This window comes from Falco peregrinus, chromosome 4 (genome assembly GCF_023634155.1).
Source record: "Falco peregrinus isolate bFalPer1 chromosome 4, bFalPer1.pri, whole genome shotgun sequence".
Classification (NCBI taxonomy): domain Eukaryota; kingdom Metazoa; phylum Chordata; class Aves; order Falconiformes; family Falconidae; genus Falco; species Falco peregrinus.
Window position 1 is genome coordinate 116818393 of NC_073724.1, and position 25541 is coordinate 116843933.

The following is a 25541-nucleotide window of genomic DNA, read 5'->3' on the forward strand; positions in this document are numbered from 1 at the left end:
TAGCTACCATGGGAACCAGTGCAGCAATGATGATGTAGTACAGACTTCAGCACGAGCCCAGCAGGGACCCTGGCTACACACTTGGGGCTGCTAAAATGCATTGAAGACTGGGCTGTGTGTCTGCAGCGCCAAAGTCATCCCTAACAGCTAGCCTAGCTTTAGCAGTGGTGCCCGTATCTTCCTTCGTCCTGCAGCCATATCCTTTCAGCTGTGCCCTATTAGAAACTTAGGCTGCAGCCCTTACTCACATGCCTTATCCTCATCCTCATGCACCGTTAAACCAAAATGACTAATTCAAATAGAGGTTTAAAGGTCAAACACTCCAGACCTGGTTTTGAAAACTCTCTTGTACGTGGCTTTTCCCCTTGTCAAAAAAAAACCCCAAAAAACAACAAAAAAAACCCCAAACAAACCAAAATAAACCCTGTTCTCATCAGGAAATGTTGGCAAAAAGGGTTTAATTACAGAAATCATTTTGCTCCCTATGGAGAAAGCATGAAGAATGGCATATTTCCACATTTGAATTGCACATTCATCAAGAAAAGAGTGATTTCCCCTTAAGAACGTTCTGGAGGAGTAGAAAAGAGCATTGAACCCTGGGGTGTGTATTATTTTATAGTCTCTGAAAGGCAAATGGTTTCACTTCCATTGATTAAAATATATGAGTTTTTCCCTCTGGATTACTCTCCTGGAAATAGGGAAAAAAAAAAAAAAAACAACAAAACTTTAGCAGTGGCTGTCAACTAGTGCAGCACCTCTTGGCAAAGGGCTTACCTAACCCACTGAAGACAGTTCTGCTGCTGAACTTCTTCAGCAAGAAACCTTTGACCATAGCAAATGTTGCTACTTTTTTTTTTGCTTGATGAATGGGGACTTGACGATAGGTGTTTCCATTGTTTTGGAGCAAATGTCAACATGGAAACACAACCCGACACCAGGACTATTAAGGGCTAATTTGAGCGGCAGCTCCAGGACTTGCTCTCCTTGCTCTCCCAGCGTGCTAGGTCTAATAGGCTCATGCATTAGTCTTTTCAATCACCTTCTTGTTCCACAGATGTAGCTTTTTTTACAAATTCTGCAAAAAACACTGTTTGGAAGAGAGTTTGACTTAATAGCCTTTGTTCACAAGAAGCATTTCAACTGGGCAAAGCTGCTGTGGTGCAGGACACAGGTACAATATGGCAGGCTGGTGAACACTGACGTTTTGAAATGTACGTCTTCATAAAATATGCTCTGAATTGGTATGCAGCACACTTCTGCAACCACAGTAATTCACTGTGAATTGAAGCAGGGGGATTTTCCTAAGCAAAGTCGTTTTTTCCCATTAAATTACTAGTGATCTTTTTTTTTTCTCTCTCTCTTTTTTTTTTTCTCTTCTTCTTCCAAGAGCATCATTGTCTAGTTCAGTTACCAGGGAAAGGCCAATTACACAAGCAGAGCTGATCTGTTAAACTTGGATTTACCAAACACAATTCAAACAAACAGCATTCCACTCCTTACTAGTTTTCTTTTAATAATGTTGCTGGAGTTAAAAAAAAAAAAAATATATATATATATATATATAAATAAATAAATGACCAGAGTGAGCAGGCAAATTGAATAGAAGAATTTCAAAACTGCAGGAAAGTACCGCAAAGAAGTAAGAGCACTAAGAACAAGAAAAAGCAAAAGTTACATGCAATTGGAAGCGAAGATGTTCCATTTCCTTTCTAAAATCAAATGCAAACTGCTCATGTGACTGATTTAGTATTGAACAAGGGAGGGAAAATTGCTTCTTGGCATTTAAATGGAAATGTTTCTTGTTCAGAAATTTTGGAAGCTTGCATACTGTATGATTTTTGAAAGGCTTATACAATTACCATTGAATTTGGATGAGGTCTATTCCTAACAATATATATATTTCTCAATTAAACTTTGCCCTTCCAGAGACCTAAATTACTTTGTCTAGAGTGTAGATTCCTGATGTGGAATATATTCCAGAGGCAATAAGGCAAATGCAAATGTATTTCATTCTTAATATGTATGACTGAAAAGAGTGAACAGCAGCAGCAATTTTGCAAAGCAGACCTCTATGTTGAGAACTCTCCTGTTTAAGATTATGTTCTGATTTGCTCTGTGCCTTCTCATCCTGATTTCTCGGTTTGGACTAGAGCACAGTCTTACCTCTTGCCTTCCACCGAGGCTGGAAATTTTAGGACAAGGAATAAAAACAAAATAGAAAAGGCAGTACATAGCAGGCTTGCACCTGGCTGATTTAAAGGCATGCCATGAAGAGGACAATTCCCATATAGCTCAAAGCACTGCACGAAGTACCGCAGTCCGATATGTTCAGCGCTCTTCTTACAATGCAGTTTTAGGGACTAATCCAGTATCGTGCTAAGATTTGTGGTGCCAGCATAAGCCATGTAGAGACTGTTGCAGAAAGTTTTGTACGAGTGGATTTTGAGGAGGGACCTGGAAGAGAAAAGTGTGATTATTTGGTGAATGAGAAAATGATAGGCTGAGCGCAAACAGCAACAGGTGATGAATCCTGGTAGGGATAAGTTACTGAGGACTTGCCCAAGGTCAGGTAGCGAAGCAGTAATAGGGCTTGACACCTGGTAACACCACAGCCCTTTCTTCCTTCAGACCGTGTTGAACAGCAGCATTCAAAAGACCTAGTTTCCTGTCACTACAGTTTTAAAACAAAATAATAATAATAATAAAAAACCAATGCAACGCTACAAACATTTAAAAGGCAGAAATTGGTAACACTGATCTTCCTCCCAAAGAGGAAGTAACCTTAAATCATGCAACTGAAATCTTGCAGGCCTTCTTCCTGAGAATCTGATGTTATTTATAAAAAAGCATAATTAATAACGGTGGTGATGATGATGATGAAAATTAAGAGATATCCCAACACCACTGTAAATGATGCTTCCTGAGCCCAAAAACAATATATTAGGCAGGTTGCTTAACTAGGGACAACAGAGGACCAGAGGTTTCCTCCTCCTCATCACATGTGCTGAAGCTGTAGCCCACTTGACCCCAAGAAAAGAGAGGCTTACCAGGGCCAGGACATGAAAGCACTACTCAAGGCCCTCACCATCCTCCATCCTTGTCCCCATCCTGACCCCCATCCCATTCATATGCTGAAATCAATGCTCATTCCATCTCATCTCCACGCCTATGCAAAACCCATGCCCAAGCCCAGCCCATGGCTGTCACATGCTCAAGCACATCCTCTTCCCTCCCTATTACCTTGTAATGCTAATGTCCACACCCAACCCATCCCACCACCATGCCCATACTTATGCCCATGTGCATGTCATGCCCATGCCCGCTCCCTCCATGCTGCCGTCCACCTCCTCTCCATGCCATGCCCATGTCCATGCCTACTTATATCCCCTCTCCACGGTTATGTCCATGTCCATGCCCATGCCCATGCCCATGCCTGACTCTGCCTCATGTCCCTGCCATGCCACCTTGCCCATGCCTATGTCCTCCCGCTCCCATGCCTATACCGTGCCCATACACATTCCCAGCTCCATCCCATGTCCACGCCATGTCTATGCCCACCCCTGCCCCACTCCTACATTATGCCAATGTCATGCTCGCGCCACCCTGCCCCACGCCTGTGTCATGCCCATGTCCGTGCCCGTTCCTATCTCCTACTCTGCCCATCTCCTCCCCATGCCCATGCCCCCCACCCCATGCCCCTTCCCACCCAATACCCATATCCACGCCATGCCCATCGCCTCCGCATGCCACCCCCATCCCTGCCCATGCCCAGGCCACCCCCGTGCCGTGCCGTGCCGTGCCGTGCCGTGCCGTGCCGTGCCGAGCGGTGCGCAGCAGCCGGCCGCATGTGTGCCTGTCATTCCCAGCCCGGGAGCGCCGGCTCCTGCCTCCCATTCATGTAACCTGTGTGTGTCTCTCTTTCTCTCTGTGTGTAACAGAGAGAGGGAGAGAGCGAGCGAGGCAAGGAGAGGAGGAGGAGGAGGGGGGAAGCTTTAAATAAAGCCTTTGGATTGCAGCTGCTTATTTTGGGCAGTCCAACCAGGGACGATTCCTGCCAGGAAAGAAGCTGGACCGGTCCTTTTCAATTTTATTTTTTTTTAATTTATTTTGATTTTTATTTTTGGGGGTGGCAGTGGTGTATTGCCGAGCTGCCTGCTGAGATGAGCTCCGGTGCCTGGCTGTAGTTGCCTACTTTGGGATCGCTGGACACATAAGTGGCATTTCGGTGGGGGGAAGCCTGCAGACATGGTAAGCTTCGCTTTTTGCTCTGAAAAGTGCATTTGTGCGATCGCCTCCCTCCAGTTTTCCCTTCCCCCTTTCCTCTTCCCACCAAACAGACAGGCACACGGGTTGGGGCTGAGGATAAGCTCCCTGAATCCCTGGTTTTTCCTCCCCACCATCCCTCCCTCCCAAGCCCAGCTCTTTTTCCTCCCCTCGCATCCCAGCCCTGCTGCTCCCTCCGCGCACAGTTTGCAGCAATGTAGCAGGAGGCAAAGATGCTGTTGGAGCTCCTGGCTGGGGTGGTGGGGACCAGACACCCTCAGACTGGCAAGACCTTGCTCCAGGGTATGTTTGGGGTGCCTTTTCCCATCCAGCCCCCCCACCCACCGCCGCCCCCCAACCCTTCCCTCTGCACCCCAGGCGGTGCGGCTGTGCCGGGGGGAAGGCAGCAGTGCAGATTTGGAGGCACTGGAGCAAGGATGCAGCTTTAAGATCAATCGGTGTTATTTATGTAATAGTAAAAGCCGAGAGGAAGGGGGGTGGGGTGGGGTGGGGGGGAGAAAGAAGTAAAAAAAAAAAAAAGCAAAAAAAAAAGCAATGCCTCGGTATTTCTCAGCTGCACAAAGCTCCTTTTGCTCTGCCTGAACCCCCCGCCCCGTCCCCATGTCCTGCTGCAGGGTGGTGCGTGGTGGAAGTGTGTGTGTGTGTATGTTTACATTTGGCTCTGTGATAGACTCAGGGATGGGGATGGGGAAGGGGTCTCCCATTTTCCAACGGGAGGGTAGGTTTGCCTCCAACAAAAATAAGAAAAACGCGCTTGACTGCAACTTGAGTGACAATTCTGTTTCTTAAGCATTAAATGTTAAAGCCCTGCTTCCAGCTGTGCCCTGCCAGTATTAAAAGCTCCCCCAAATAGTGTGGCGTTTGAGAAAAGATGCTAGAGTGCCTGGGAGAACTGCAGTGGTTCAGACTCATACTCGTATTCTCAGCAATTTGCATTTACAAATACAAATTTTGGCTGTTGAACATAAGAACAGGCTGCTACCAAAAGGCATTAGTTTCTTGGTAGTTGTTTTGATTAAAAATACGTATATATATTCTTGGGCTAAAATATCTGGGAAATTTTACTTGGAATAAGTAGTAGTTAAGGAATGCCAAATCCTTAAAAAATAAGTTAAAAAACTCTTAAAGTATTTGTAAAGCAGTAGGCATTTACTCTTTCTTGCCCTGACCATGCTTAGAAATTCGCAGTGGTTACAACCATGTAAGCACATGATTTGGAAAAAAAAATAAAAATACATATTTATGCCACAGTCTTCCTTGTCTTATGGGGATACACAGTCTGAAATACATTTTTCATACAGCCAAACAGAGCTAAATAAATACTTATTGACTGGATAGACAAGACTATTCTGTGTCTTGAATGCATTTGCTCATGGCTCTTCCAGGAAAGTTCAAGTCCTTATGATTAAAAAAAAACCAAACAACCCAACAAAAAACCAGCAGACATCAGAACCCTGAATCAAACTATAAAATAATTTCTCCACCTCCACCCTGTCTTCCTCCTTAACTTTTTGCAGTGAAGGCTCATCTAGAATTTATAGCTGCATTTTTTTAATTTTTTTTTTTTTTTCTGAGAAAAGTCCTGTGTGAGGGGAGGGACATAAAATGAGAAAATGAGAACAAAGCTTTGAAGTTGGAAGTTGTCTGTGTGCTTTTTATAGGTAAACTTCTGCTGTAGCCTGGCAAGTTGTTAGTGTGCTTCTCCCTGCTCTGGGGTGCAGGAGCTGGGCAGGGGAACTTGGTAGATCCCAGCCTATCCCAAACGGGTTACTTTCTGCCTCATTGACCGTAATAAAATTGCTTACTAGTAGGGTGGCCCCTCCCCTCCTGCAGAAAGTGCTCTGCTCCCAACATGTGCGCCATATGTGCTTGCTATACCCAAGGTTTACCGTGTACGCCTATATGATGCCAGCAGCCCACATACGCCAGCCGCACACTGGGTCCAGCCAGGACAAGGCTATCGGCCATCGGCAGCCCCAGCAGCTCCCCAGTTTGCTGGGGGTGGCTGGGGCTGAGCCAGTGATTTGTATTTAATTTATTTCATTGGCCTCTTCCAAGCCAAGCGCCTCCCACTTAGTGTCTCAGCCTGTAGCACTTTTATAGGCTTGAGTGGAAAAAACAAGGACTGTGTATATATATGTACATATATATATAAAAATATATGTGTGTGTGTATATATATAGTATGGGTGTGTGTGTGATGATGGACTTAAAGGTAAGGAAGACGCGTCTCTGTGGCATGGTTTTGCAGTGAGACAAGCCTTCCAAGCAGCTCGCTTGGCTCTGCCTGTGTTACAAGGCTGTAGGAATTTGCTGGTTCGTGGCCATCGCGAGCTGCCCTTCCCTGCTAAAATTCCCTGCTCCCAGCCTATGCCATGCTGCTGGACCAGCCCTTGCTGGCGCGGGCTGGTTCGTGGCCATGAGGATTCCCTGCTGCCATGATCCCTTAAGAACGTGACACCTAAACGAGCACATGGGCCAGGAAAATGAGGGTCCGCGCTGGTTTCCAGCAGGTTTGGGGATGGGGAGGGGAGCGTGGGGGTCGCGGTGTGTGGCCAGGCACGTGAAGGTGTGACTTGGGTTGTGCCTTCCCCGGGGAGTGGGACCGCTGCTCTGCACCAGGCAGACCTGTGAGGGGGGTCTGCACCCGCAGCTGGGGCAGGGATAGGAGAGGTGCCTTTGCAGGCAACCTGTTTCTGTGTTTTCCCCTTTTCCCTTCCCCCCAAAAAAGTCACCAGAATTGGGAATGACTGCCACTGCACTGAGATGTACTACAGCTCCGCAGGGACTCCTGCTTCTGCGCCTCCCCCTCCCTTCCCCTACATACGTGCGTGCGCGTGCTCATCTTAACCAGCGGCGATTTTCAGTTTAACTGTCATTTATTTGTGTGATCTAGAGAAAAGAATGTCATGTTTTGGTGGGCAAAGGGTCTTTGGTACGGAAAGGCTGGGCTTTGGCACTGGAAGGGGGAAGAGGCAAAAGGAGGTGCAGAAGTTAACTTTGTAGTTTCCTTTTTTATTAGCCAGGGGTCCTGGTTTAGAAAGGCTTTTTTATTTGGGGGGGGGGGGGGGGGGGGCGGGAGAGATTTTGCCTTCTTTGACTGCAAGCGATATGGAAAAATAGAGAGGAGAAAGTAAAACTGCTCATCTGGTTTTGGTTGGGGAGGAAGGGGAGATACCCCCATCCCACCCCCTCCTTCATTTTATTACCTGTGTGGAAAAAGGGAGACGTCGCTGCAGTTTCGATGGGTCTGGGGAAGGAGTGAGGTTTGCACTGAGAAGACTGTGGGGTTTTGAAGTCCTTGTAGCTTAATTATTTTGCTTGACTCATTTAAATTCGATGCTTTTCTTTTGTTTTGGTGAGCAGATAGTACACTAGCAAGGGAAAATGTTCTCTTTTGTTTTACAAAGTGAGGAATTTTTTTGCTTTATTTTATTTGATTGGTTTCCTGGAGTGCATAATAACGAAAATGTTATTTCATTCCCACTACAGCATGTACACTATTCCAATTAAGAGCCCACTCTGGCTATTTTTAACCTGATAGTTTACCATTTCTCTGCTCAGGAGAATAAAATGTTGAGTTCTTACACTTTAGAATAGCTGAGATGCTTAAGCAAAACTACCTTTTCCCTGGGAAAGTCATTTCCAGTTCTGTTTGAGTTCCCGCTTCACTGGTTCATTTTCTGACAGAATCACATCCTTGCAAGGAGCAGAACTATGATCTTACATAACCTGATGTTTCCAGATCAAAAGTTACAAATATTGCAGTAATACCACGATGAGAGAGATTTGGCAGGAGGAATGTTGTATGACATGTGATTTCTTATTAGGATTTCAAATCAAGGCGATATAAAAAATTTATGGGGCAAAAAAGTAGAATTAAAAATGATGAAAAAGAACCCCTAAACTTGTTCATTTGATATCTTTTTTAACATCACTTTCTCTTTTTATCTTATCTCCGTAGGCACTTGAGGCTGTTTTCTTTTTAAGCACTCTTCTGTGTTTAAGAAATGTGTAATTGTAGTATCAAAAAGTGAAGCAGCTTGAAACTCTCTCTCAGATTTGATTCAAAGAAATGAAACTCTGTAAATCAATGTCAATTCAGACTTAAAGACTGGCTGTTACCTGCCCTGTTACAGGGTCTATCAGAACAGCTTATTGTAACTAAAAGCTAAAATATTCTGTTTCTACTTTTAACCTGCAGATTGTCATTGCTGGGTACTTTGACAAAGTAATGTGCACCACTTCCCAGTGAACTGGGAATCTGTGGGTCTTTGAACAATATGTTTCAGAAAAAAAGTCTGGTAATTAAATACTTTAAAAAATATATATGTAGTTTGTCTTTGCCGTAGATCAAAAGGAAAAAAAAATCACGAAGAAATTTTATATCTTAACTATATCAGTATAGCTTGGGGAGTGGTCCTGTAGTGTGGCTATAGGACTTATATTTTTACTCAGGAATAAATGTATGATTTCTGTTCCTCTGTTCCCTTTCACAGTTGTTTCATTCATAGTCAAATAGTTTTCCTAGATATTTTTTTTTCCCCAGCTTTCCTGAATCACTCTTCCTGGAACATCTTTAAATGCAGAATTGAAATCTGAATAGGAGGGCATGTTTCCTTGGCTATGTGGACCGACAAACACTCCTTTCAGAAAGTTCAAATTTCTTAGGAAGTTTGAGCTTTACGTACTGATAACCTTATACCTTTATATCAAATTTCTGTGAACAAGCTGTTTGTGCTGTAGAGGGATTCAAACTTCATCGCAATTTGTCCTGCTGGGTATCAGGCAGAGGTGATCTTTTGAATGTAAAGATGTCTGGGAAAGCAGCAGACACAGAAATCTGTGTTCTTCCAATGTGTTGGTAGCTAGGAGGAAAACGCACTGTGAAATGGAATAGGCTGGTAGTAAAGGTTCCTACTCAAAGTTAGACTTGCTTTCTAGGATGTGGCACATCCTTGTTTTTTTAAAAAGCCGGGGGGGTAAAGGAGAGGAGCCGCTGATGGTCATTTTAGGTGGAGAAGCTTGCTGAACCACGTTTATCAGTCCATTGAAATGGGGATGTTTCAACTAGATTTCGCTGATACCTCCTCAGGCTTTAGTGAAGTAATATTTGCTACAGCCTAGGAAAACCACTGCAGTCCAGAATTCCACTTCACCACCAGAACCACCACTCAGGCACCAGTGGCCGATGTGCTACCCAGGCAGCAACAGCAAATGTGAAAGCAGGAGCTGCCTCGCTACCCATTGATTTAGGTTTTAAGTGATTATTCAGTGCAGTTTTCTCTTTAAACACTGAGAAGACACTGTATCGCTCGTCTGCTCACGTGTTTGCACACACCGAGTCTTCAAAGTATTCTGGTGGTTGATCAGTTAACCAGTCAGAAGTTAGAAAACAGAAGGTTTTAATCTTATTTTAATGTTTTTATTCAGCCCTGTGTTATCTATGCAATACGAGCTCACAGGCTTTGTCTTCTCCCCCTCAAACTCCAGTAAGTGCACTTAAAATCTGAAGATTGCTTAAAACTTTCAGTCTAGGGCTGTGCCTTCCAAGGAATATTGGGTCCTTGCATAAAATCAGTCTTGTTCTTCCACATCACGCTGTATGGAGGGCAAGACAAGCCAGGATTCATTTCCTGAGTAGGAGCTCCTTCAAGGGCTGTCTTTCCACATGGAAGCAAAGTCCTGGATGCCACCAAGTCTTAAAGCATCTCGTCCACTGGGTCCCTTGGACTTAAATGGCCCAATGTTATAGATGAACTGAACTCCTAAATTTGATGATGGTAAGTTTTCAAAATTATGCTAATTCCTTTTGAACTGCCTCTGTATCGTTGGAGGCTGAAAACCCTTTTCCCCTCACCTCTGTAACGTAGCGAAGAACAGAAAGGGTTGTCAATGTTTGGTTAGTCAAAAAGCCTTCAGAAGTAACTGCCATAAGAGGTTGGAAAAACTGATGGAGCATGAGAGACACTGGTTTTTGCTTCCTGCTTGTTGATATACACAGTAATGGGTGGCTGGGCTTCGTGCAGCACAGATCCTGTCAGCCGGGAACAAGCTAATGTTAATGCTGCTATTTCTAGAAAATTGCCCTTTGTGCAGTGGGGTTTAAGGTGTGATCAGCTTTTTGGCGTTGGCACAGATTTCTGTGCTAGAAAGCAGAGAACAATCTCTGGAGCCGATCTTGCCATGCGTTCCTGCAGACAGAGCCATGATTGGGGGTGAGTTGCAGTGCTAAAGTGAAGCAAAGTTCACATGGCCTTTAAGTGCTGTTGTGGGCGTTTGACACATAAGCAGATCAGCCTCCAAGCTACCAAGATGATCATCCAGTAGTTGCAACATACTTCGCTTTGACACAGTTATGAAATGTTGAGTTGAAATGACTTGCCCAACATTGCCCACAGTCTTGGGGCATCGTTCGTGCTGCCTTAATTTCAAACACATTCATCCTCATTTCTCCGTCCTCTGCTTAGTCACTACAAACCTTCCAGCTCTGCAGTGGGTGAGGCAGGGATGGTTAACCTCATCTTCTACTCCTCATTCTCAGTCCTTCATCTTCAGGCTGGCTTAGATAAAACATGGTCTTCTGAACAATGACTGTATGGTAATGAAGGCAGGGTGCTTAAGTAAGGCAACTTTCATTGTTTTTTTTCTTAAATTCTGGGTCTCTGATACATACTTCTAAATCTTATTATTGTTCTGTTAATCTGTTTTTTGTTGGATATTTCTTTTTTTTTTTTTTCTTTTTTTTTTTAAGTCTTGGGAAAGCTAGAAGCTTTGTCATCTCCCATGATTTTGGTGTTTGTATGTGTCAATGGCTTAAACTAACAGATCATCAGTGCTTGGTTTAACAGAGTATTCTGCTCCCCTAAACAGTTCCCTCCCAGTCCATGCTGCTCAGCCTGGTCCTCCCCTCATCTCCTGCTTCTTCCAGCTCTATTCTGCAATCCCATTCTCATCCCTCTAATCCCTGCTCAGCAGGTCTCTCACCCCAAACTCATTCAGATCCTCCTGGCTGGGGATCACTCCGAGCACCGGAGAGCATCTCTCATTTCAATTTTCATACTTGGATGCAGCCCTGGCATGTCCCGCACAGCACAAAGCATCTTGTTTAGTCCCACACAGGTAGACTTTTAAATGATGGAAGCTGGCAAATGTGTACAAACGTACCCAGGAGCATGTAGCAACTGTGTTTTTATCAAAGATGTCTAAACTTGGCAAATTCACACAGATTCACACAAAATTCATTAAAAGGAAAACAGTTCTCTTCCAGGCAAATTTCAAGTCTTTCCTCTAAAGTCCTAGAGATCCCAGAGGAGGTTTTAGAGAGAAGGCTAAAGGCATTTTTTAACATGGGTAAAACAACATATTTTCCCCTAGCCTTGTTCTCAGAATCTGCTGAACTGTTTTGACTGAAATTTTCCAAAAAACTTCAGCCTGAGGCAGACAGCTGGCATGGAAATTTTCAGCCCAAACAATTTGCTTAGTATAGTTATGAGAAACTGCGAATGCTGTTTTATTATTAAAGCTGCCTCGCTCTTCCCATAATTGACAGCATTACCAACTTTGCTTTTCCCTAATAAAGAGATAACTTGAGATTTTGTTACAAACTAATTCTGTATTTGTGTGTTTTATAGATATTTTTATATATTGGAAATTTATTATAAAACTGACACATGCATTTCAGCATATGTTAGCAGATGATGAAATCTCAAGCTTCCTGGAAACAAAAGTGAATACAATTAATGAGAATCCCACAAAGCCGCATCAAAGCGATACAACATTGCAGGATTTGTAGAATGGGATTAAGCACAAAGAAATCTCAGGAGATGTTGCACTGACAGAGCAATCACACGAATTCCCATGTACCCCACCTTCGGGTTCATGGTCCTTCTAACAGAAGAATTCTGGGTTTTTTATAACAACATTCTCTTGCAACAGCAACTGTTACTGCAAATAACAGCCAAAAAAACAAGGCAGGGGGTGGGGGTGGGGAGGAGGGAAAGGAAACCCCTAAAACTGAAAGAGCAGGTAATTGTATTTTTTGTGTGATCAGCTTTTTCCTTTTTTTTTTATCATTGTTACAGGTGACTGCTAAAGCTGTAGCTTTACACCAAAGCCAACCTCAGGACTCATTGCCATGGAAGGAGAGGGGTCCTGTTTTCCCCTCTCCCCACCCCCCCCACCCCCCCACCCCAAGTGTCCTGCCTCCCCAGCTCTTGTCCTACTGCTTCAGAATGTGTCTGATGATTGAATTCATCAACCCAGGAGAAAACTGACTGCCTTTTGCTAGGGGGTTGAGAAGGGAGAAAGAAGGGGGTACAAGCTGCTTTTTGGAGGTGATGAGTTTTTAGGCTAGTCTCATGACCCAGAAGGTTTTTCACAGGTTGCCAACTGTTTACAGCAGTTGTACCGTGCTGATATGAAGCCTAATTTTATTCATATTAAAATACAGAGTGCAATTTTTCATTACACTGTTCTATCTTCAGGACAGTCTTACGTACCATCCTGCTCAGTAGGCACTGAAGCAGTTGTCCTCTAACAATATGCTGGATTCTTATTGAACCCAGGGTATAGTCTTGATGGTCACATAAAAAAGTTTTAAAATTGAAAATCATGCAATGAATGAAAAAGCCTTCCTTTTTTTCTGCTTTAAACTCACAAATCAGTAATTTCATTAATTGACTCCTACTTTGTGGGTTATAGGCATAATGATTTAATAGAAGTCTGTTCCTCCCACTTTTTATTGTTCTTTTCCAAGCTGAAAATCTCCAGTTTAGTTCATCTCTCCTGCAAAAATCTTTGCATATTCCTGATAATCTTTGCAGTCCTTTTATCTGTTAATTCCACTATCTATTTTAGAGATGGATTGGCCAAAAATGTTTATGGCATTAAGATAGGAATGCATCATTAGCTTGTACAGCACCATCCTGTTACATTTTTCTCTTTTTCTCATCATTTTTTTTTCCTAGCCTAGCTCCAGATTTTCACTGTATGCTTGACTGGCAGGAGCAGAGAGCCTGTATTTGTAGAGGGCATCCCATGGTGATTCCCCAGCCACCTTCCCGTGTGGTAACAGTTAATTTAGAGCCCGCGTTGTGTATGCATTGTTAGAACTGTTTTTCCCTTTATGCATTACTTTGCTTTTATTGATACTGAATTCCGTCTGATGTTTTTATCACCCAGCTAGTTACTCAGCACTGTGAGAGTAGGTTGTGGTGTAATGGTTGGAGGCTTCGGGAGAGAATCAGAAAACCCAGCAATGAAAAAGGCTCTCGTTTTGACTTTTATTCTTGTCCTGGGGATAATCTGAACAAAAATACAAGCAGCAAAATACACTTAATATCAAGTAAGAACAACCATCCTGCCTGTCTTGTGACAACCAACTATGAAGCTGACCGTGGCTCAAATGTTTTTGCTGCTCATCAACAGCATCTGAATGAGTCTTTTTTCTTAGGCTTCTTTCTAGCCAGCATTTGCTCTTCCCTCAAACAGCAGATTATGCCCCTGGCTTCATCCATGCTGGAGCACCTGAGCCCTGAACCAAAGGGTGACTTAATGACCATCTTCTCACAGCTAGCACGCTCCCCCTGCATCTCCATCTCCTAAATATCACTTCTTCCTATCCTAAAATCCATGTTGTGTCCATGATGCCCTGCATGGACACAAGAAACTTTCGATACTCTCCTGGTTTTGCTTTTAGTTCACAAGAAAGCGTGAGCAGACAAAGCCACCTGTCTGTCACTTCAAGCCCTGTCTGCTGATGGGCGTTTGGGTCTACCTGAACAGTGCTTGCTTTAGGGCTTGGGTTTTGTAGCTTGTTATTGCTGGTGCTATTCACAATATTACTTGGGATTGGAGGGATGCACAAATGACTCATATAGGAGCTACAAACCATTGCTTACATCCCTGCATACCCCCCATATGCATTAAAATGTCATTTATTTGGGGCTCCCTGTGCCAAACGCTGCTGAGTGTGGGCTCCAGGGAGCAACGTTATTGTACACCTGCATCACTTAGTTTTGTATTATTTTATGCCTTCTGCATAATTAATGTTTTGTTTAATTTTATGTATTTATTTATTATGAATTTTTATGTCTTCTCCTGAGATTACCAGACAGCAAGTGTCTAGCTGAGAAGGTGGTAACAGGAAAGAAGGGGATATCAGAGGCTGATACTAGGGAAGAAATGTGGGTCTTTTTGGGAGGTGGCCTTGGGGGTAAGGAACTGGGGGAATAGCAAGAATAGAGAGACCTCTGGCAGCTCTTTCGGTGCTGCAGCTGGTGTTTCGTTGTGCTCTGTGCAATGAAGATGGTGGGTTTGCTTTTTTCTTTTGGGGTTGGTTGTTTTTTTTATCCCCTCCCCTTTCAGAGTACAGAAGGCTAAAAATTCTGTAACATCTCTGCTGCACATGACATAAATAAATAAATAAAAAGCAGGATACTTTTTACTTGTCAGTTACTATTTCATTTCTCCACACCCAGCCCCAGCAAAGCTGCTGATCAAATGTGTGTGTGTGTGGGCACACACTCTTCATCTGTGAATACTCCTGTTTGTTTCTCTCTCCCTCTGTTCAAATGAAAATATCTTGAGTTAACTTTACACAGACTATATGGCAGCTCACCTAGCATCATGTTTCCTTGAATATTTCATGAAGGCTTCTTTTTAAAATGTGCACTGCTCTCACAGACTGAGTGTTTGGAAGTGGACATTCCCAGCGACAGAGATTTTTGGAGATAACAAAAGCCAGTCACATCTAATCTCGCTTGAATCCCCAAAGCACCGCAACACTTTAACCTAAACCAGGGCCAGATCCAAGGATCATTACTGTTAATTCAAAGGCTCCTGTTGGTTTTAATGGGCTCTGGATCAGACTTTTTCACTCCTGCTGTGGAACTCTGTTGGCTCCCCCAGTGCAGAAACATGAAATGGCCATGAAAATTGAAGGCTGGTTTGGAAATGGATGTCATTTCCACTGCCGGACTAATTGAGCGTACAAGGCTGGGAGGGTGATTGGTTTGGGGGTTTTCTTGATGTTTCCAAGTAAGTCAAAGTTCCTATAATGACAACATGTAGAGTGGTGTTTTGTAACTATTTTTATACTTACATCGGGCTTGATGTTAGTGGCTTTGAATTATTTAACGTTTTTCTTCCTCGGCTGTCCTCTCCAGTGAGTTTCCATTGCAGGGCTGCAGGAGTTGTTGTGTAAGGAACAATGCAGGCAGCCTGGCATTGTCTGCTGGGAGGGGGGGGCATGTTGCCTGTTTTTGTTTTGTTTCATTTATTTAATCCTATTTTATCCTTTCTCTTACTGCTAAAAGGGACATCAGGCCAAGGTATTAAATCATACTGACCAATGTAGGCTGAAAATGAAGAACATGCCAGCTAAAGACAGAAATGGGGAGTTTTCTGCTTAAACTACTGAGCACTGATGTCTGTCACATAGGAGGAGCCAACTATTTAGCATTCAGTCTATTCAAAAAACATTATTATGTCCCAACGGTAATTTAAAACCACATCTGTTATAATCATATGTGGGGGAAGTATAGTTTGTTGTTGGTTTTTTTTTTTGTTTTTTAAAGTCCCAAGTTATCCTGTTTATAGGGTTATCTTCAATGTGGGCCTCTTTCAAAATTTCAGACTGACAGCCATGAAATGCCTGGAACAAAAGAGCTAAATGAATTGAACTCTTATCTTTTTTCCCTTTGTAATTACTGTGTGGGCTTTTAGTGGATATCTGCAAGTAGACATGCAGATTTGAAAGGAAACCTTCTATAGATTGGGATCATGCCTTATGCTTCTGCTGTCTATAACCTGATATCTGGTTTTCCATCTGAGATATTGGATATTTCACAGTTTTCTCCTTGCTGTTATTCCAGCTTTTCATTAACAATGTATATGACCTTTGAAAACAGCTCTTTTGGGCATTCAGAGCATCTAACTTTTACTCTGTGGAATTGCCATTGGATTATTCTGTCCTTTACAAGGAAGATAGAGCTTTGTTTCCAAAGTATCCCATCATGGTTACCTGACCAGTACTGGCATAATCTTGAGTTCCTTAAACCTAAGCAGTGCTAACAGCATATCTGACATGCCTAGTGGAAGGTCGCTCCACAGAACCCTCAGGTCAAAATATCTGCTATAGGTCCCCCATTATAGGACGGGGAAAGTGCTCTGTCACCTCTACATTGCATGCAACTTTGCCACATCTCTGCCTACTCCGGTCCCAATTCATCCCAGCTAAATGTAAGCACCTGAGTGAATGGCTTGGAAAGTGGGTAATTGGTAGCAAACAGATTTCAAGCACAGAAATTAAAGGAGCTCCTGTTCCTTCAACCAAGTCACCTGTTCCCTCTATCCAAAGAGTCTTCAATAAAATCTGGACAAAGATGAATTCCTGAGTGGCAGGCAAGCACTGACTTTCTCTCTGTGCTTGTTGGGACTGCGTACTGTGTAGCGATAGGGAACAATTCCATTACACGGCCCCTCTTCTCAGAAGTCCCATTTTGGATGGTGATAGCAGTGTGGGTTGTGCTTCAGTCATGATGGTCAGGCTGTAACACCAAATACTAGCGTTCAAGCTGTGATCCCCTGCCATCAAACTAAAATTGTGCATGTTACGTGATGAATTTGGAGCACTCTCAGACCTCAAGCTAATACTCCAAACATCCCCCCCAAAACAAACAGCAACTAAATGTTTTGCTGAGTCTTTTATAGAAGTGCCAAGGGCTTAGTCTTGTGCAGAGTCCCGTAGAAATCTCAGCCCTTCCTTAAAGTAATGGATTTCCCCATTAAGTGCATCCACATCTGTTTGCAGCATCAGGCTTTCTCTGTTTGTCCTTCACAAACAGGCTGAGTATCTCAAAGAGAAATAATCAGAAAGTAAATAGATAAGTGTGCAAGTTGTATTCATGAAACCACCGCTCGTTCGTGTGCTGCACATCTTTCCAGTGGCATTTACAGCATGGCATATTGTGCGTCTCCCTCCAGCTGTGTTTTAAGCACTGAGTGATGAATTTCTTAGCTAAATAGGATGCTAGTGATCCCGATGCACAGAGCACCTGGCAACCGAAGAGTTAAATACGCAGCTATAAATAGCATGCCTACTTTGATGGGGTGCACTGTATTGTAAATTTAGCTCTGTTTAAAGTTTGGTTGTAGGCATGAAATATTTCAGTCTTTCAGGAACATGTGTAAATCTCTGAAATTAAGCTGGTTTTTGTTGTCTGAATGTTTTGGCACAGTTGTGCCATTGCATATGAAGTTTTATGAGGAGCAATATAATAAAGATGGTTTTGCATGTCAATGAGCAGCATTTTTTGATTCATTTTGGGTTAATCAAGTGCTGAAGTTAAATCAGAATGTGTTAATTTGTCCTTGGTTTAAAATGAAACTCCACTGTGTCCTGAAAAACTTGTGCCTTCCTGTAGTGAGTTTGATGTTAAAAAGGTTTTGTGGGGTTGATTGCTTCCAGATAAGTGGGAAAGTAGCTCGGCTGAAAAAAAATTAGATTTGAATGATGTGCATGGAAAATGTGGGAAAAAATGAAGAAAGCTACAAGAGAAACAACACATTTTATGTTTTTGGCACAGCATACTTCGTATTTCTACTCCCTGTCCTTGTGTGATCCCTGAGCACTTGATGGATGAGAAAGATAATTGTTGATCATTTCATGAAGCTCTGCCAGTAACACATACCAAATATAATTAAACCTCCAATTTTATGCTTTTAAATACATTTTTCACCCAATACGGCAATTAACCACTTCTCTTTCAGAGCAAGAGGAGGCAAGGCATTTTGGGTCCTATTTTCTAGCTACACTTAGTGTGACGTGTGGGATTTTTCATTCTCAAAACAGTTCCCCATTTCAGTTAGATCATTTCACCTTTGAGGTTTCATGGGAGTCATCCTGGAACTTCAGGAAAATTGCTACAAATGATGCTTTTGCTTGTTAGACTTCTTTGCATGGCGGAGTTGGACCAGCTCCAGTAATTCCTGTCTCACTAGGTAACTCACTGCAAGATTCTTGCAGCTGGGATGACGAACAAGGGAAGTTTTATGCCATTCATCTCTGATTTTAACCCTGTGCCTCTGGTGTAGATTTCAGGCTCATTTCTTGGAGGAAGGTTTTTCGAAGATATCTTTCATCAAGCTGATTCATTCCGTCCAGGGTTATCATTCTTCCGTATAATATAGGCAAAAAATTTGATCATAACCAACTTTGATGCAGCTGTGATCCTGCTCAAAAGGAGCATGGGGATTATCCTTTCCTCTGATAAGTGAGAATACCCAAGAAAGTATCATTTCGCAATGACAACCCTTGACCAGCGGGACCACATTTAAGGGAAAACAAGGGGGAATGACAGATCGATATTGAAAATTAACACCTGATGGACACTCTCAGCACAGCCTGTCCGCGGTGGTTGGTCTCTGCCTGTCCAGAGCCCGACTCCACTGGGACAGGCAGCAGGATGCACTTTGCTCTCTCCTTGAGCATAAGGGCACGCTCCATTAGCTGACACTTGTTTTTACAGCGTTTGTGTTAGACGGCTTGGGCAGGAGCTGAGCAGCCCCCAGCCTGCAGGCCGTGTCCCACAGGGCAGGTTAGCTGATCCCTTTTCTGTCACTGTTTTACGATCCTTGTAGAGATGTGTCTTCCCTGCTGCTTCATGGGAACGTGGTCCCCAGCGCTCCTTTTCCAGTTCCTTCTGGTTTAGTGCTGGGTAGACCTTATATCTGAAACATAAATATAAAGCAGTTCTGAATGTCCTGATTAAACTAGATACAGTTGTAGCTACGCTAAATAATCATTAAGGAGACAGCTTGACCTTAGTAAGTAGTTTAAAGGAGGGGACATGGGGACTTCTGATCTGTTTGCAGCTCTGTGTTGTGACCCAGCAGAAGTCGCTTGCATTTTTGTCTCTTAATTTGTCTGTCCTTAGAAAAAGTTTTCTAACAACTACCTCATTATTTCCTCTTTGCCAAATTGTTTCAGTGTCCTGGCAGCTCTGCCTCTCATGCTCCCTTCCTTTAACACATCACTGCAGTGCCCTGGCAGCACTCGTTTTAGGCTACAGAAATCCCGTCTATCATTCTTCATACAAAATTATCAAATGGGAATCACATTTGCACTCAAGCTGGGAAGTAGAAAGCCAGTTATCTGTCTTTTTGGGCATTTGGTTTTATTAGGTTCCTGTTTACTTTGATCCCTTCAGCGCTATCCTAGAAGACAATTCCAGGCCAGACTGTAAAACTGTCACTTTCTTCAAACATGTGCACAAAATGCTTTCTAAATTTGTCAGAACTTCTCAATTGCAAATCCATTGTTCTGTATGAGACAGAAAATTTTCACTTTCACTTGGAAGAAATTAGCCATTTAGCTGTCAGGAGCTTGCAGGATCCAGTACTGTCTATAACGTGTTGTGTTCGGTCTAGATGCATTCCCAGATCTATATTGTCCCAAATGTCAGTTTTAGAAATGAGCTGAATCCTATATTACACCAAAAGAGCTGAATCCTGTGTCATTCTGACAATACATGCATATTTCCTTTCTGCAGATCCCATATTCATCAGAGGTTGGTAGTTTCAGAGCATGCACTTGACCTGTGCTCCAATATGTTGTGGGTGGGTCTCTTCTTGGCTGGACAGTGTCTTGTCCTTATCCCCCCTGCAGCACTGCATCCAGCTCTGGAGCCCTCAGCACAAGACAGACACGGACCTGTTGGAGTGTGTCCAGAGAGGGGCACAAGAATGATCAGAGGGCTGGAGCCCCTCTGCTATGGAGACAGGCTGGGAGAGTTGGGGTTGTGCAGCCTGGGGAAGAGAAGGCTCTGGGGAGACCTTATTGTGGCCTTTCAGTAATTAAAAGGGGCTTATAGGAAAGATGGGGACACATATTGCAGTAGGGCCCTTTGCAATAAGACAAGTGGTAATGGTTATAAACTGTAAGAGGGAACATTTAGATTAGACATAAAGAATTTTTTTTTTTACTATGAGGGTGGTGAGACACTGGCACAGGTTGCCCAGAGAGGTGGTAGATACCCCGTCCTTGGAAACATCCAAGGTCAGGCTGGACAGGGCTCTGAGCAAACTGGTATGGCTGAAGATATCCCTGCTCATTGCAGGGGGGGTGTGGACTAGATGACGTGTAAAGGCCCTTTCAAACCCAAACTATTCTATAATTCTGTGATTCTATGAATCTGCCTTCTGTGAAAGGAAGAAAAGGACATTAATAATGGAAAAAAGGCAAAATGGACCTGGGTACAAAATCACCCCATGTTACTACTCTTGGCTATTGAATTTTCCACTTATCCATCCCAAGTATAGTCTTAAAAGAGGCATACATTTCCAAACTACCTCTGATCCAATATTAGCAGAGTTTTAGGCATCTGGCCCATTACTTTAGTGTAGATATATTCTCTTCATATAAGATGTTGATAGGTGGTAACAATATAGTTAACTTTCCAGCTTGTTTATCAGCAATGACTCAGTGCTTTCCACACGGGAGAACTGGGGTAGAAAAAGAAAATGCTGAATGAAGCAGACTAGCCGGGATTGCAAATTGAGAAAAGATCTGCATTTCTAAATGAAAGCAAGTCATTTTGTTGCCTTAATTTATCCTCATTGGTGTTACAAAAGGGCTAGTAAAAGACAAACCCAAAACATACCCTTATCTTAACTGTTAGGTCAAGTACCACTCATGCCTGGGCTGCTTTCTGCCCTTCTGAATGAAGGTGTTGGGAGAAGTATGGGACTGGCAGGTGGAGAAAGACCCCCCAAGTCTAAAAATTTTCTTCTTCACATTGGTTGAAGCAACTGATGCACTAAAGCCACACAAATCGGATAACATAAAAGGGCCATGCAGGATGACTCAGTTTCATTCATATGAAAAGATCAGCCCTTCAAACTGAAACACAGGAAGCGTAGGGAGGGGAGCATCCCAAAATAAGCTGATAAACCTAAATATTTTCAAACCTTGCACATACCAATTACTGTTAGTTTAGACAACCTTTTGGGGAGTCATCCAGAGAAAAAGGATAGAGTAGGAAAATATTTTTTTAAAAGATTAACACAAGAAACCTCCATCTTTTCATAGAAGCTGCAGTGGGAGATATGATGAAGACAGATTATGAAACCCCCCTGAGGCAAACATGCCAAAATTTTTTTCAGTATCTGTCCAGTTAAAGCCTCTATTTAGTGAGCCTATCCAAAGCAGATGCTGCTTTTCTCTTCGATAAAGGACAGTGCAGGAGCTCCTGATGGAGGCTGTTACCTGGTGGTCACCAGGGAGCTGCTTACTAAAAGAATTTAAAGTAACCGCCACAGCCCAGTGAGTATCAAATCCCTTTTTTCCTCCTCCTATTTAACTTAGGGTGAATGTGGTGAAGGCAGGTTCCTTGTCAAAACTCATTGTGCTAGGAGTCAGAAAATCCGGTGGGTTAGGTTCCTTTCTTCTTCAGATCTCCTTGGCAGGAAGCTCGCGTTGGCCAAGGCCCAGGGATTTCTAGCTAATAAATTATTATGTTGGAGGGACTACTGCTCACCCTGTAGCCATGCTAATTAGGTTCTTACCAGCAATTCAGGTCAGTTTATATTCTCAATATTAATGTAGGACAGGCAGGTGGGACCACGCTTTTTAGGGTTTTTTTCTTATTTGCAAAATAAGGCAGAGTCACAGTTTGTAAGGAAACCCCTGTCAAATTCTAGGTTTTCAAATTCTCTTTGGGGCAAAACTGGAATACCAGTAGCTCCCTGTCATTTCTTGTTATTGGCTCTCTGTCTTGATGGTCCTAATTAGAAATACTTTATGACTGATAAGGTAGCTAACATGTAGGTAAGAAGGTATGAGAATGACATGGATGTCCTTGGTATATATTTCTTCACACCCCAACTACTCTTTGAAAAAGTTCCATACGATTATTAATAACTCCAAGGCATATTATTTCCCACTTGAGAAATGGTGACTGAAAGTCAGAGATAAAGACAGAGGCACTGCCAAGTAATATTTTTCAAAGAATATTGAGTATATTTCAACCAAAAAAAAAAAAAAAACCACCCAAAAAACCTCACAAAAATGTTTTACAGTAAACAGTGTAGTTTTCAGAGTTGCCACAGTATCCAGTATTGCCAAGAACTTAGGATGACAGGAGAACTGCTTTAGTAATCAAACTATGTAAAATGAAAACTAGAAGGTTAAAGACCCTTCTGTGAGATGAGTAAGTGTATAATGGTTTCAGTATTCCCGTTATTTGTCTTTAGTTATCTGCAGGTGTCAGTTGACTCTTAATAACCCAAACACATTAAGTCAAAATGTTTTTTATCCTTTATAAAGTATATTGGATACAGCAACACAGATTAACTAGTGCCTATCTGTATAAGAAGGGCTATTTCTGACTAAAGTTTTATTCATAAAGGGAATTGTTCTGGTACAGTGTTTAAGTCTCTCTCGTAAGTTATTACTGATATTTTTATTTCTTACTTGCCTTTTCAACTAAATTTTTACAAGATTATGAGACACCATTTCCTGGATTTATGTTGCTGCCCATGTTTATCAGTGACCTGGGTTAAAAAATATGACCATTGCCAATAGTTTATAGGTGATCTAAAAGTTGGGGGAGTTAGTACTGAAGGAGCAGGAGATGGTGACAGAGATCTAAGTATCTTGGTAAGCCAGGTAAAGGCAAGCAATCTCTTCTTTAATGTAGTGAAACGCAAACTCATATACCAAAGAAAAGAAAAAGCAAGGCATACTTGTCATTTGGGATACTCCATCCAGGCACTCCAAGACTGCAAAACACTTCACTGGCACGATGGATAATTGGGTAAAAAAGGAGCATTCCAGTTGAACGTGAACCTTTAGTCATGTACACGAACAGGGGAGTGTCATGTAGGCATAGTGAAATCACCTCAGTATTTCACATGGGTTAACTGCTATTAATACTTCTTTGGTTTGGTACCAGTGATAGAGTAGGAATGTTGATAAGCTAGAGAAAATTAAGAAAACAGATACGACAATTATTAAATGCTTGGTAACAGATCACACAGGGAACAACCGGAAGAACTCCAGTTGCTTACCTCCTCAAAGTGCAAGCTGAGGACCGACGTCATCATTTTGACTGCTTATAGAGGCAATAAAACTCCCCTGGCAGGGGGTTCTTCTGACTGTATGCGACAACAATGTATCAGTAAGGAATGTCAGGAAGCTGAAGCTAGGCAAGGAGACCCAAAGCAAGCTACACATCATTTACTATGAAGGGAACAACCTGAGGAGGAATACAATGATTCTCTAGACTTGGAATATATTTTGCTTTGTTGTGGTTTCAGTATCTACTTTTGTTAAAGCTGGAATTAACTCAGCCTCACGCTTCACTCTGTGTTGCACGAAGGGTCTGGCTAGTGGCTCCTCTTATGTGTATAACTTCTGAATACCCAGTATACGCATATTTTGACATTCAGCATCTCATTCTACAACCTCCCATGGGGATAGCAGTGGTCTTTGCCTTGTGCATGTTTTAGAAATACTGACAAGTGCATTTCCTGAGCTGAGCTTTGATTTCTAAAACCGTTCAGGGTTTTTTAGTTGGGGTTTTTTTCTCTCTTTTGTTTATCAAAAGCTTGATCTGAGGTACTCACGTGTCCTAAATCTGAATATAATGAAACTGAACATGTGAGAAATCAGGTTTTCTTATAATCATCTGTATTTTTTGCCACTCTTCATGTTTTGTATTAATCTGCATCTGTATAAAATGAATGTATATCACTTATAATTTGATAGCAGTTTGCATCCCTATATATCCCATATGTGACAAGAGATAGATCATGCAAAGCAGCAGAGAGTCAAGTGTCTACTACTGGATCTAGATTGAAATGGAATTTAAGAATAGATACAAAACTGAAATAAATCTAAAAATAGTCAACCCTGGAAATAAAAAATGGTTCCTTTCAGGTTTTGAGGGTTTTGGAGTAGAGAAAGCATGGATATGAACACATAGCATTTATTTCATCTGAAAATTGTTATCTGTTGCTAACCCAGAGAAATCTCTGTCCAAGCAGTTGGGTCCCATTTTGCAGCAGACTTGTGCTTTGCAGCCTCAAGATCCCTCTTAGTTCTCTGCCTTGGCCCAGTCTGCAACACTGACTTCACATCATACGGAGATGTGGGGTTTTTTTTTCAAGAAGAGCAAGACAACAAATCTATTGATCTTATTAACAAGCAAAGGAAGAAGTAAGAGAAAAGGAAAACTCTGTTCTCTCTTTAATGTTGCTGAAATGGAAGGCGAGCCTCTGATCTGCTGCTAGCACCAGTCCATATCGCCTTTGTATCTCTTAGTGTAACTCTTCATGATTACATCAAAGTTAAAACAAGGATCACTGAGACATAAGATCTTGGGAACGGCTATAAGCAAACATGTGGACAGGTCCAGAGACAGAGACATGTGCTGACTTCTTGAAGTGCCTTGATTGGAGTTGCTCATTTATTCATTCCCTCAAACTGCAATAAGACAACATCAATCCAAAACTACCTGACCCACCAAAGGGTTTCACTCACTCAGATTTTTCAAAACAGACACAAACCTGATGAATGTGACCAGTGGATGGAGGAAATCCTTGTTCTTCATTGGTCTTGCCTTTTGCAGCCAGTCACACCAGTGCAAAATAAATCCTAAGAGAGAATACATGATCAGAGTCACTTCACAAGGCTCTGAACTATATGGAGTCAGACCCTTTTCTGTACAGAAACTTTAACAGCTTTATAAAGAACAATCCAAATAAGAAGGTAGTTTGTAGATCGTGGCATCCATCTGATGAATTTGGCCTATAGCTTTTCATACTTTAAGGTCAAACAAGAAGAAGAGCAAGCCCTAATAGGCTGGAACACAGAGAAAGAAATATCGCTGCCCAATTTGTATTTCCAGCTGTTCTCATTTCAGTCTTCCCAATTAGACAGAGATCAACCGTGTTTTGTCTTCTGTCAGAACTGGGGAGAGAGTGGGACAAGGGGTTTGGCTTTATGGGAACGGATGGGCATTTTGGGAACTGAGGTGGCGGGGCAAACGCGGTGTTATGAGACCATGTTATTTTGCTTCCAGAAAATTGTTGGGCTCTGCAAAACTTAGCAACCCATATGCTCATGAGCATGACTCCAGGTACTGGTAACTTATAAGTGCAGCAGTGTTCAAGGCCTTATTCATTTTTCCTTTTTTAGTGTTTGGTTTGGCAAGCGATAGCTTTCCTTGCAGCTTGAAACCCCTGATAATTGAT

General features: G+C 42.5%; 1 long non-coding RNA gene across 1 annotated transcript in view; it reads left to right on the top strand.

The window, feature by feature from the left end:
* The first annotated feature begins 3943 nt into the window (after positions 1-3943).
* The window catches only part of LOC129784368 (uncharacterized), a 196818-nt gene continuing 175220 nt past the window's right edge, over positions 3944-25541 (top strand). The window contains exon 1 of the long non-coding RNA XR_008747019.1: positions 3944-4248. This is a non-coding gene — a long non-coding RNA (uncharacterized LOC129784368). The remainder of the gene's footprint in view (positions 4249-25541) is intronic.